Source organism: Hipposideros armiger, unplaced genomic scaffold, assembly GCF_001890085.2.
Source record: "Hipposideros armiger isolate ML-2016 unplaced genomic scaffold, ASM189008v1 scaffold_170, whole genome shotgun sequence".
NCBI classification, from domain to species: domain Eukaryota; kingdom Metazoa; phylum Chordata; class Mammalia; order Chiroptera; family Hipposideridae; genus Hipposideros; species Hipposideros armiger.
The window spans coordinates 254,969-268,468 of NW_017731520.1; the positions used below are offsets into that span (position 1 = coordinate 254,969).

Sequence of the window (13,500 nt, forward strand, 5' to 3'; positions counted from 1 at the left end):
TTTGCATTTCAGAAAATTACCCTGGATGGAATGCCAGGCTTAGTCTGGAGAAAACAGGAGCACAGGAGCTCTTTTAGGGGATCCCGGCACTGTTGAAGCAAGTAATAATTGTGGCTTTGGCTGATGTGTCGCAGGGGAGGTGGACAGAAGTCAACGGATGGATTCTAAAGACATTTAAAAGTAGCATTGAGTGAAGAATTAGATACAGGGCAAGAGATGGGGAAGTGTTAAAGACCACAGTCCCACTTCTGTCATAAACACCTAGGTATCAGTTCATGCAATTAAGAAGAAGCTGACCACAGGAAGGAAAGCTGCTTTTGAGGTCTCAATACACACTCGAGACATCAGTTGCGCACCTTGCACCCCAATATGTCCAATAATGGAAAACACGTGTTATCAGCGAGAAACACCAGCAATCTGTATAGATATACAAAATATAAACACAGATGGGTATTTTTTTACGCTTTTGATCAACTATTTAACTTAATTATGACTTTCTTCCATCTGTGACCATTCAGAATATATTAGATAGTGTCAGCTGCCTAGAAAGCGTAAAGCATATGATGCCTTTCTGGAAAATGTTGTAGGAAGGAAGAAGGAAGGAAAGCAAGGGGGGAAACATGCAAAGAGAAAGAAGAGAAAAATACGGAAAGAAGGAAGGGAGGAAGGAAGGAAAGGAGGAAGAGAGGGAGAGAGGAAGAGAGGGAGGCAGGAGACCTATTCATCCCCCCCCATTAATTGTCACTGTCATATTCAACCCACTACTGAGTTCATTCACCTGTTTTTAATGAAAACAGATGTATATACTGGATCCTGCCTATATGATAAAAAAAATCTATTTTATTTTTAATTCGGTGTTTCATCTTTTTAAAAAGAATAAGTTGCATTGGCTTTGGTGTGCTTGCAAATTTAGATTAAGGTTAGTCTGGTTTGTTCTATAAGCAAAACACCTTATTATTTATTTATTTATTTTTACAAACCATAAGGTGAGATGAAAGCAATACATTTCCATTAACTAGGCATTTTCCACTAGAGGTGACTCATTTCTTGTTCCCAAGAGAATGTCCAAGAATAATTGAGAAAGAAAATTCTCTAGTGTTGCCCTGTATGAACTAGAATAATCACACCCCTAGTGCAAATACAATAGGAAATCTCTTCCTTGTCTCTCGGTCCCACGGTGTGGATTTTGCCGTGTGACACATACCACGCTCTGCGTGGCGTTATGGCTGAAACGCTGTCGTGTGTTACAAGGTTCCGTTTTTTATCTCCCCTCCATAACCATTGCTCTTTTTAATCCTTTTTCTTTCCCTCTGTTGCCTCACGTCGCCTTCCCGGAGTATTACGCATGCTGAATGCTATTATTACTTTTGGTTATTAACTAGGGATGGATGGATTTGGGAAAAGTAATTTTGTGCCGGCTGATGGAGCCAAGGAAGCCGTCAAACATCCTAGCAGGTCACAGCGTCCTGTCCTTTTGTGGAGCCACAGTGCAGCGTGTGCTGGAGCTGGAAGGTTACAGGTAATCAGACAGGCTTACGGATGGCAGCTTTATTAAATATCCGTGGAGGTCTACTGTGGCTGAGACCAGATAATAGGAGCTTCCAATATGAAAACAGGAAATTATTAATAAACTGGATTGGCTGTTCTGAATGCCCTTGCAAAAGTTTATCTAATTTTATTTTCCAGGGAGATGAATGTCAAGTATTAGATTTATTATTACTTAAGGTGTAGGCCTTTTATTCTTGGAAGTGATTCTCTTTTAATTTGTTCTATTTCCCTGGATGTTTGATGATATTAACATTGTTTAAGCCAGAGTGTTTCCATTCTCATTTTCTAGTAAGTAAATTCTGTCAGTTCGGAAGAGAGCAGGTTTTATGTGATCTCGCTGATAGTATATGATAAAATGTGGTTTACCAGGAGACTTAGATCAATATATAAGTTGGTGTGATGCTTTTCTACATTCGAATAAATCATTTTTATAAGCTTGCCTCAATGCAATTCTTTAGACCATTTTTTTTGGTGGAATTTTCGAAAAGCAAAAAAATATATTTTGCTCATCTTTTAAAAGCATTCTTGCATGTACTGAGGCAACTGTTGACTTATTTTTGTTTAATTGCAGCACAAAATAATAAGGTGTGGCACTTTGAGGACGTCGACCACAGTTTTTGATGTACCTTTATCTATTCAGAGATGAGAAATGCAGCACGTCCTGTTTAACACTGTGGAGTTTGACAGGCATTGAAATGAAAAAGGAAGTGTAAATTTTACTAATCAAAACATCTGTACTGTGCAGCCATTTACATTTTCCGATCGAGACATGAGAGAAATGTTAATTTTAGACGACTCTTTTTATGACCTATAATTACTGTCATTAGGGAGCCTCTGGAGACTTACAGGGAGGTTTGACTGAAATACAGTTTGACATGTTCTATAATTAATGCTGAATTAACGTGCTACATGAAGTGCCTTCGAAAAAAAAAAAGGGTTTCTTTTTCTCAAAGAGAAGTCAAAGAAATTGTATTACAGGAATGCCCTCCAGAGCCACGGTATTTCAACTTACATTATTGAGCTTATGAAAAGCTGACTTCTGAGGCACTTTACAATGATTGTTCAAAGTTTCTTTAGTTTCAGCTTGAGGAGGACATGGAGACATAGGCCTAGGTATTTGTTTCCAAGTTCTTTCTTTCACATTCTAGACGAAAAGTAAATTGATGCTTAAAAGTAGTCGGTTGCTTTTGACATTCTAAGAACGTTCTGAGAACACTGAAAACACGGATGGAAAATTTGGTTAAAAACTGCACAATGAATACTCCTAGTGTAGTCTTTTTCATGCTTTCTTTTAAAGTAGATTACTGTAATCCTCCCTCGGAATATAAGATCCATGAGGGCAGGCGATACAGTTTGCAAATGCCATGCAACTAGAATATGCACGCTGCATCCTGGGTATGCAATAAATATCTGATGCATGAATTAATAAAGTAATCTATTAATAATATTAATAATATTTCAATGTTTCCCATGATCTCCTCTGTACTATTTTAGTATTCAAAATCTTTTTTGAATTCCCTGGCAAGCAGTGTGACATAACATCTTTGAGTGTTTTTTCCAGCGTGGGTCAGTTACTTTATCGAGTCCTTTCCTTAAATTATCGTGCTCAATTCTTACAACAACTCTCAGAAGTATTAATTACCTCTGTTTTACTGATTTGAAAATGCAGGCTCCAAGAAATTTTATCATTCATTGCCTCAGCATTCTAAGTCCAAAGAATATGCTCTTTGTACTGAAATACGTGACCTGAGAGGTACAATACAGTGCATTGAATACTACTCCATAATATCTTCAGGGAATAACTTACATGACTTTATCATCTGAACTTAAGACCTTTAGTGTCCATCTTAGATTACAAATAATAATTCCCAGTGGTCTTCATCCATTAATGGTCTAGCTAAGTTGATACTTACCTAGAATGTATTTTAGAAGCATATTTCAGAAGTTTTAAAAGTTCGGCATCTTTTTAGCAATAAACTATACGGAGGGCTTTGTGTGTGCGCATGATATGAAAAAAAAAACAACAATATTTTTTTAGAATAATCTGTTAAACAAAACAGCTCGAATTAAAGAGGAAGATCTCATTTTTGTCTAAGAGCACATTTTATATTAGTTCTAACTTTATATTAGTCATATTCAAAAAAGATGAAAACTTATTAAAAAGCCTTTGAAGGTATTTCCAGAGTATCTTAAGCAGCTTCAGTTCTAATATTTATAAATAAAAATATTCATGAAATTCTTTGCAATCAAAGAAAATACTAAACATTACCTCCCTTATATTTAATTATACTGCTACTAAAATTTTTATTCAATGTTTATTATTAATTAGAAAACAGGTGTTCTGAAGAAGATTTGTAAGTACTGTCTTCTACCATATTCTACCTCTAACTTTAAGGCCCAGAATCAGCCTTAGGGAGGTTAATAAAGAAAATGCTAAAGAACTTCTAGGTCAACTTCCTAATATTTAATTTATTATTTATGGTTTGGAAATCTTGGCATCTCAGATAATTTGGTTGTTTGGAATTTTGCACACTATCTAAAAACCTGAACGGATTTTTCTCTTATAATAGGAGCAAGGCTGGACATTGGACTAATCTGCTGAACATCACTGTGAATAAAAGCAAAACAAAGCAAAAAGAAAGAAAAACAAAACCCAAGCTGTAAGACACACAAATAACCAATAGCTCAGTAAAAGCAAAAGAGACTGGAGTATTTTAAGCTGAAAACCTAAGATAAACTGATATAGGAATTTCTCCTTTTAATTTTGTGATATTCCTGTTATTGTTCCTGTGTGAACAAATTTTTGTTTTTGTTAACCTTGGTTTAGGAAAAAAAACAACAACACCATAATAAATATGTGTAATTATATTAGACAGAGAACTATTATTCTCACTCAGGAAAGCAGGCCACCGCACGAGTTTCTAAAATAGCTGAATTTAGGTTGGGTAAATGTATGAAAATCCAATGAAATAATTTTCAAGTATGCGAAATTAGCAAAGAAAACAAAGATTTAAAAAGTACAGGCAATCAAAATTAAGGATCATTTCACAATCTTTTAGATTTACATTTTGCTTATCACTGTCTATCAAAGTGCTTTAACCCTTGAATAAAGGTTTCTGCAAAAGTTTACACTATGATGATGATGATGATGATGATGATGATGATTATTGCTATTGTAATCCTATGTTGTTTGGAGCTAAATAGTATCCAGTTTTGAAATATTAATAGGGATTTCCCAGCTATATTTGGAATGCCTTAATTTCTTTTCCCCATCCCCTGTGGGGAGTTGAGCTCAACACTTTTCCTTTTGACCCACGAGAGGGGAGGAAAACGTTATTCCAGTCAGAACCACCACAATGAACTGAAGTGAAATACAGTCTACACTTTGTTTTTGTAGGCAGTTTTTGCTGTGACTTGGCAATTCTCTCCCCACTATCATCCTTCCTTCTATCCCTGATCTGGACCATAGTCCTAGAGTTGCAAAACTCATAACTGTCCCCTTCGCAAATCCTGCATTTCGTATCTTTCATATTTTTGTTTTTGCCACAGAATCTTCTATTTTATCATCTGTTCCAACTTCATAGCAAGAGGCATAAAAGAGGAGGAAAATGAAGCTGGCAACTATTTTGAAGTCACACCGACAAAATTTGGCCATGTTCCTAAACAGTGGAGCTACTTCATCAAAGGAAATCTTACTGATATGGCCACAATAGAAAAGACAAAGAATCACAACTCATTGAGGTAGAGTGTGCAAGTTTGAAAGGCAGATCCTCTCCATTCCCTCTCCACTTCCCAGCCCTTGAAACCACTGCCCTCCACAGAAACCACTGCATATGATGAGTCCAAATTGAAAACCCTTCCCTGAAGACCGCACGTTGATCAACCAGAGAGACGGAAAAGTCAGATCTGTATTGGGGAGATAATGAAGACTACGGAAATTAGGGAATGAGAAAGCGGTTGCAGAAAAGGCAGACGGGGAAGAAAACTCTTGTGTTGGCATGTTAGGCTTGGAGAACTTGCCAGATAGGCTGGGCAGAGATGCCGTATTGGCATCTGAGGTCATGAGCTCTCTGACTGGCTTCCCATCATGAAAAAAGTCACGTACATAACTCCACACTTTTTTAGTACTTCTCCAATGAAGAATTCTGTCCTTGGGGGCATCTAATCACCAAATATTGACCTCATTCGCACAATAGTGCAATCGTTGGAAAATATAATGGCTAACCAGGATTCCTGAAATTGAACGTGGGGGTGGCACGGCTTGTGGAAGGGTATTGTGGAAGGGTACTGAACGGTTCATGATCTTGATTTCGATGAAAAGACATGACTTTCTAAAAGTCACAAATGCCTTTCTATCAAACAGGTGTTGAATCCCCTTCCCTGGGATGCTCAGTCTTCACAAGGATGCACGCCCATGAGGAACACATGCGGTTAAAGCCCTGAGGCATTTGGTACATGGTTGGCTCCCAGCTGGCAGTTTTGCAGTCTTCAGTATCTGTGAGTCTATGACCCTTCATAGTCCTGTTTGGGTCTAAGCTGAAATGTCCATATACCAGGAAAACCACTACTATTTGACTGCTACGTTTCCCATGTGCCTACACTTGAACTTTTTTCCCACTGTTTCAGCTCACCCATATCTCACCCTTCACCAAACAAGTAAATAAACCTACAAACATACCACCGAAAACATGATTTTTCTAGTGCTATATTTATTTGTCATCAGGTGACATTATATATAGTTCACCCAATGACAACAGCTAGAAACATGAGACTTCTCTCTGAGTACTCCTGCCCTCGAACCATCTAACCTATTATGTTTCCTGATGATTTTACAGTTCCCATCTACTCTAACACTTGTCAGTGACTTCATCTTTCAGATAGAATTGAAGATCTTAAGCTAAGGCAAACACAACCCTTCTTGATCTTGACCTTGAACTGGTACATCATCAACTCTTGCCATTTTTCTTATTACATTTTATTTTCTCACAATAATGAACAACTTCTCATTCCCCAGACATATACTAGGAACACACCTATCTATCTGTGTCTCAGATGCCTTGGTTCATTTCTGGTCTGGAAAATATTCATCCTACTTTTGAAACTTGATCCAGTTTTTAAAGTTTTTTCTCTCTAATGACTCCTTTATTCTACTTCAATATCTAATAAATCATTAAATGGTTACAAATAGGTAGTAGGATCTGTTTACCTCCAAATATTATTACCTCTAAAGCAGCATTTTGGAAATATATAGAAATATAATGTGATCCACATGTGTGATTTTAAATTTTCTAGGACTGAAGAGAAAGGGGGAGGGGGAGATAAAAACAGGTGAACCTAATTTGAATAACACATTTAACTCATATCAAATGCTTATTTTTTAGAAATTACAAACAAGATGCTTAGAATTGTTTATACTTTGTCTCTAAAATCTGGTGCGTGTTTTGCACTTTCAGCCCATCTCAATCTGGACTAGCTGAATGTAAGTGCCCAACGGCCACATGGGTCCAGTGGCTTCCATATCTACAGAGCAGCAAGAACATCTGGGTTCAACGGTCAACGGCTGGGAGCTGAGATGGATGCTAACATTTTTAAATTGTTGAAAAAAAAATACGACAACAAGAATAACATTTATTGACACCTGAAAATGATATGAAATTCAAATTTCCGGGTCCTTAATAAAGACTTATTGGAGCATAGCCATGCTCATTCATTTATAGATTTTCTGTGGCAAATTTCATGCTAAAAATGACAGAGTCAATTCATTCTGAGAGACTGTATGATCCCCAAAGTTTAAATTTTTACCATCTGGCCCTTTGGAGAAAAAGTGCACCGACCTCTGCTTTCGAGTGTTCGCTGTGCTAGGATCATGATCACACATTAGGCACCTCTGCATTCCACACACGGCTGACACACATAAGGGACTCAAGTTTCAGAATAGTATATATATTATAAATTCAATTAAAGATGCATGTATTGAACAACTACAGTCCTAAAATACACCCTCTCTACCTAAAAATCATACCTTAGAATTTTTCCAGTCCAGAACATTATGTTACCAGAATAGAAAAGTGATAAAATATAGTCGAAAACAGAGTTCTCAATTCAGATAGGCCTGGGTCCGCGTTTCAGCTTTGCCCTATCTGTGGTCTTGAGTAATTTACCTTCTCCTCTGTAACCCTGTTTCCATATCTGCAAAATGGGGCAAAATAATGCTAACTCACAGGGTCATTGCAATGATTAAATGAAATGATGCATATAATAATAGTATAGTGACTGAAACTTGGTAAGTTTTCAGTAAATGTTAGCTATGTGTGGTACATCTATCTAAAGTTTCTGCACCTAATGTATTCCTTTCAATAGCTTTTTGCCACTGCTTTTGCAGAAAGTGATATTTTAATTAATATGGTTTGTAAAACTACATGTATTTATTCATTTTGGCAAACCTGGGCACAACTATATAGGCTAGTTAAAAATAGTTTGGACACTAAAACACATTACTATAACATTATAATTAGATGAGTCTTTTAAATGTGTGTGTGTGTGTGTGTGTGTGTATTCTATATAAATGGAAATGAAAAATATCTTCAAAGGAAAGAAAAGGGTATTTATGTATAAGGAACATGAAAGAAATATTACTTAGAATGCTTTAACAGTTTTAGAATCAGAAACACACATGTTTTAGTAATATACTATATAGCTTTGCCCTAGACTCATATAATATTATATATATATTTTTATATATAATATTATTTATATATGTTAAATTAATAAGTGGTAGTTAAAAGTTACAAAACATTATATTTAATATTATAAAATTATTCAAATCTCACAGTTCTATTTGTTTCCTATTGAAATGTTAACATAGCTGAAAATAATTCTTTGGACAGTTATGTGCAATTTAGGTTTTATGAGTCCTCAGAGGGTAAAGGAGGAAGACTGCTGGGATTGTCTGGACATGGGGATCACTTGCTATGGAAAACTGGACAAATGCTTGCGCTGCGTCCAGGGACGAGGATGTAAATGAGTAGCTGGTTCCCTTCTGCTGAGACGCCACGGTCTCCATATTCCTTCAAAGCCTTCGAGGGACCATGAATCGCCGAGGCAGAACCCTTTCTCCTCTGCGTGGCTCATCTGCAGCCTTTGAAACCCACGGGAGCCGCGTGCTTGGAAGCAGCACAAAAGGTAAGGCGGGAAATAAAAATATGGCCTAGGATTTGTGACGCTCAGGTGATCCAGGCTCATTTGTCCAATCGCTGCAGAACTGAAATATGCGGACTGGCCACTGATGGATTCCAGCTCACGGCGTTCTAATTTGTTTTACAGGAGTAATCCTGCTCGGCTCTCCCATTACGTTTTCAATAGCCTGTGCTTTGGTTCTGTTTGAAATAATTCATCATCAAGTTCATAATACCTGATCTTATCAAATTATGCAGATACAGGAAGTGTACAGGCTGCCTTACGGACACAATCAAAAGGGTGAAAAACCCTGAGGATGCGTAATGCTCACGTGTGATGTGAAAGGCCCTTCCAAACTGCCACACCTTTCTCTTCCTTCATTTAAGCAGTTTCTGAAATGGTATAGATTTCTTTCCTGAGTTATTCAAAATGGGAATAGTCCCTTGGCTTCCTTCTTCAGCATACAGCAAAATGCAGTGAGTTATTCTTTCTATGTGTAAGGCTGATAGTTTAAACATCATGTTCTTCACATCTTTTCATTTCACGGATGCACTGCACATTTTAGTACTTGTGTACCTGAGAGAGAACTCGTTCTGGGCTTACTTTCTTTTGTTTTATATGTGTATATGTTAATTCTGTTTTGTATTGATAGGCCCCTGCTCATCAGCTATAAGGCTTGTGATTTTACCATTTAACCAAAAAAAGTGGGGAGGGCAACTAAAATGTGTTACATTGTTACATGCACTGGAAACATATCTAAGCAATCCGGAAAATAATTTACACTTGGTGACATTTTACAAAGGAATGGCTCAGATTATTACTGATTAATATGCTGATTTTACTATCTTTACTCTTAGTTTGTAACACTGTTGCCCACTTTGATAGCTTTATTTTATGCATCAAAATTAGATCTAATAGTTTGCAACATTTATTATCACGAAACACGCACAAACAATAATGAAATAATTATATTGCCCTTTTCTCCCACAAAGAAAAATTCAGATGGATTTAAATGAGAAAAGCCAACCATTTAACGAGGACAGAAAGAAGATAAAGGGTCTAAAATTTGACTTTCATCTATGTTACTGATAAACGCATAATGAGTGTTATACTTTTGTAAATAATTTCAGTTTTTGAAAAATATTCTAATTTATTGTAAAATGGTCATCTCATATTTTATGTAAGTGTACGATTATTAACCAGTTTTGATTCACAATAACACAACCATTTGGCTTCGCCAGACTCTAGCTACACACCGAGTAGTCTCTTATTTTAAGTCAAACTCCTATCACTAATCATGGAGGAACAAAGATATGTCCAAATTTTGAAGGAACATGGGCGTCCCAAAGCTCAGATAATGAATTTTAGCTCTCTCTGGAGAGAAGACTTTCCTGTATGTAGCCTGGCAATAGTCCAAGATTTCTTTTTAAAAGTAACTCCATATGTGTACTGAAAATAAGCTAGTGATGTTTTAAATCAACTGGAAAGAGAGGCTGTTCTTTTCAATATTTTTTTCCTGAGCATAACTTTGAAGTGCAGCATTTGGGGATTAGGAAGGTTTGGGTTACCTGCTGAATGAAGGCATGGAAAATTATTTGAAAGTACCCTGTTTTTTGAAACTGTACTTTAAACTTATGAAATATCACCTGTGGTTAAGAGGAGATATGCAATTCAAAGCATTTTTTTCAACCTAAAGACAAAGAGTTAATTTTAAATTGTGATTATATTTTCCAAGTGTTCTATGGCTGCAAGATCATAATCAAAAGTTTTTGGTTCACTTATTTTAAAGGCTGGAGACGATGGGGAAGAGTAAATGCTATTAAATTAAAGAAAATATGGGTAAATTTATAATGAGTTACGTACTGTGAGCAAAAGCGAGCCAAAGACCATAGCTTACTATGCTCTAATGATGGTTTTGGAGTAGGTATTTTAAGCGATTTCATTTTCAAATAAATTTAACTTGCATCTATTTCTCAGTAATGTGTTCTGAATTTTCTGGATGCATTTAAAGGCTTGAGACTATATGCGTTTCATTGTGAATATTTTTATCTAAGAAAAAGTTGCTGTATTGTCAAATTTGCATCATGTACACATAAAGAAAAAGGTATTTGAATAAACATTATTCTTTTCACAAAGCAAAGGAACTACAATAACATGTCTTATTTACATGAGAACGACGTCCTTTGCCTAATGTATCAAACAATCACTTGATATAGTTGGATAGTGTCTAATAGCATTTTGAAAAGATATGAATGGTTATATAGTTAAATATTTACTTTAGTATGCAAAGCATTTCACTGTGTTCAAACAGGAAGATGGCTGCACCTTCTTTTAGCAACAATGTAAAATGAGAAAAAAGTGACAAAAATCTGAGGCTTATTAAAGTCAATGGCAATTGTGTTAAAAATCATGCTTCAGAGATACTGTAAAGAAATTACTTCAGAAACTCATTTCCAAAGTAAGTTAACCCTTATAAATAGATACATTCTTTTAAATTTATATATTATAAATGTATATGCTACACGGTTTATAGCTTATGGCAAAACAGTAATGTTCACTAGAATATATTATATATTTCATCAAATTGAGAAATATTTACTGAGCGTGCCTGTTGTGGACTGAGGGGGTCAGTGAAATATAATGCGTATTAGCTGTTGATAACTGTTGAAGAGAAGAAAGAAGCTCGGGGAAGAAGAATACAATATGTTGGTGTGTTGTGTGAGAAGGTTATTGAAATTTCAGATACAGAGGCTAAAAATCATCTCTGAAGTGGCTTTTGAGGAAAGGCTGAAGTGGCACATGGGAGTGGATATTGTAGAAAGCTGAGGGAGAGTGTCCTGGCCCTTGGTACCCCATGGGGATGATGTTGTGTCCTTAGAACAGTGAAGAAGGCAAGGTGCCTGTGGCTGCATGAACCAAGGTGGGAAGCTGTAGCAGGAGGGGTCTGAGAGGTAACAGGGAAACCCAGGTAAGACGGCGAGCACCGTGCCCAGATTTCAGCTTTAATTAGTTAGTCGGAGGACTTTGAGCGGATGCAGGACATGATGGATATTAGGTTTTAGCAGACCACCGCTATTTTGAGAATGGACTGATAAGCAGGCAAGGATGGAGGTAGCAAGGTACCTTAGGGGTCCATTGTGACAGTCGGGGAAGAGGTGGTGGTTTCTTCAACAGTGGATTGTGACAATGGTGATGGTGGAGATACTATTATAAAAAGTGGTGGAATATTAAACCTGCGGTATTTTGAAACTAGAGCCAACCAGGCTTGGTGATCAATTTTATGTGGAACGTTAGAGAAAAACAAGAGTTAATCATGATAGGAGATAAGGCTGGAAGGTGGGGGTTCTCATTGATTGTGGAGAAGCTGCTCGAGGAGTAGGTTTGGGGACAAAAAATCTGAAACTCTGACTTGAGCGAGTTAAGTTTGGGATGGCTATTAGACATTCCAGTTGAGCAGTCTGATAGTCAATTGTTTACATAAGTCTGAAATGAATGTGGAGACCTAGAGTTGAAATCTGGATTTGGGACTCATTAGCATATTGATTGTATTAAAAAATTACACTGGATGAGTACACTCAGTAAATGTATAATTTCTTATTACAAAGCTAAATATATTCTTTATCAATTTCTTATTTTTGTGCTTTTCAGATTCACATATATAAAGTTAAATAGACAAACTGAACAATGCATTGTCAAGAAAAAATAGCAAGATATTGACAAATAAAGAAAAGGAGAACTTGCAGAAAGAGTATAACTATTCTGAACAATTTATTATTATGTATTGTTTAAAAATGTGTATATCTTATGACTTAAAATTCACACTTATGGGTATATCATAAGAGAATGTTATAAAGAATAATGATTCGATGTCCTCAAAAAAGACATACACAAGTATTTTTACAGAAATATTGCAAATGAACACCTATCAGAAGAGAAATGGGAGATTATATGTGAGCATAACCATTGGAATATTATACAGCAGTCAAAATGAAGAAACCAAAACCATATATATATCTATATATATATCTCTCTCTATATATATATCAACTTTGGTTTCAGAAATAAAATTGAGATGAGTAAGCAAAGCACAGAACATGTCATATAGTTTGAAATCATTTATGTCAATTAAAAATCATAAATATTATACATATAAAGATATAAGTTGTTATATTTATGTGTACTAAACTGTAAAAGTATGATTGGCCTCAAATATGATTATTGCTTCTGGGGCACAGACTATGGAGTATTATATTATTTGTATCAAAAATATAAAATGATCTGATGCAACTATGACAAAATGTTTTCATTTCTTAATTGTGTGTGTTATCTTATGTTTTTACTACATACATATTTTTACATCTTTTTATAGACAAGCTCTGATGGTGTGTGTGTGTGTGTGTGTGTGTGTGTGTGTGTGTGTGTGTGTGTGTATGTGTGTGTGTGAAAATTGAATTAAGAACACTTCCAGAAATTGACTTGCTATGCTCTAGAGTTGGATTACTATTAAATCAATTGTAAAATACTTGGCTTTTAGTAAAGGGTTTTACAAAACTATATTATTAACTTCTATCCATGTATTTTTAGCATTTTCTTTCCAGTAGTTTCTCACAGTCAAGTATAAATTCATAGCATCACCCAGTCCAAAATGAAAAGGGAGGAAACAGGCTACATCTTAAAAGGAAAATTCTAGTCCCCACACAACCTGGTTTGAAGACTGAAATAGACATCCTGGGGAGAAAATTCACACACAGCAGATGTTGTGGTTCACTTTCCAAT

The 13,500-nt window shown here is 36.0% G+C and overlaps 1 long non-coding RNA gene across 1 annotated transcript; it reads left to right on the forward strand.

The window, feature by feature from the left end:
• The first annotated feature begins 5,127 nt into the window (after positions 1-5,127).
• Positions 5,128-7,223, forward strand: LOC109387831 (uncharacterized). The gene is made up of 3 exons (XR_002125101.1): positions 5,128-5,289; positions 5,912-6,045; positions 7,002-7,223. It is a non-coding gene; the product is annotated as an uncharacterized LOC109387831 (long non-coding RNA).
• The last annotated feature ends 6,277 nt before the right edge of the window (positions 7,224-13,500 follow it).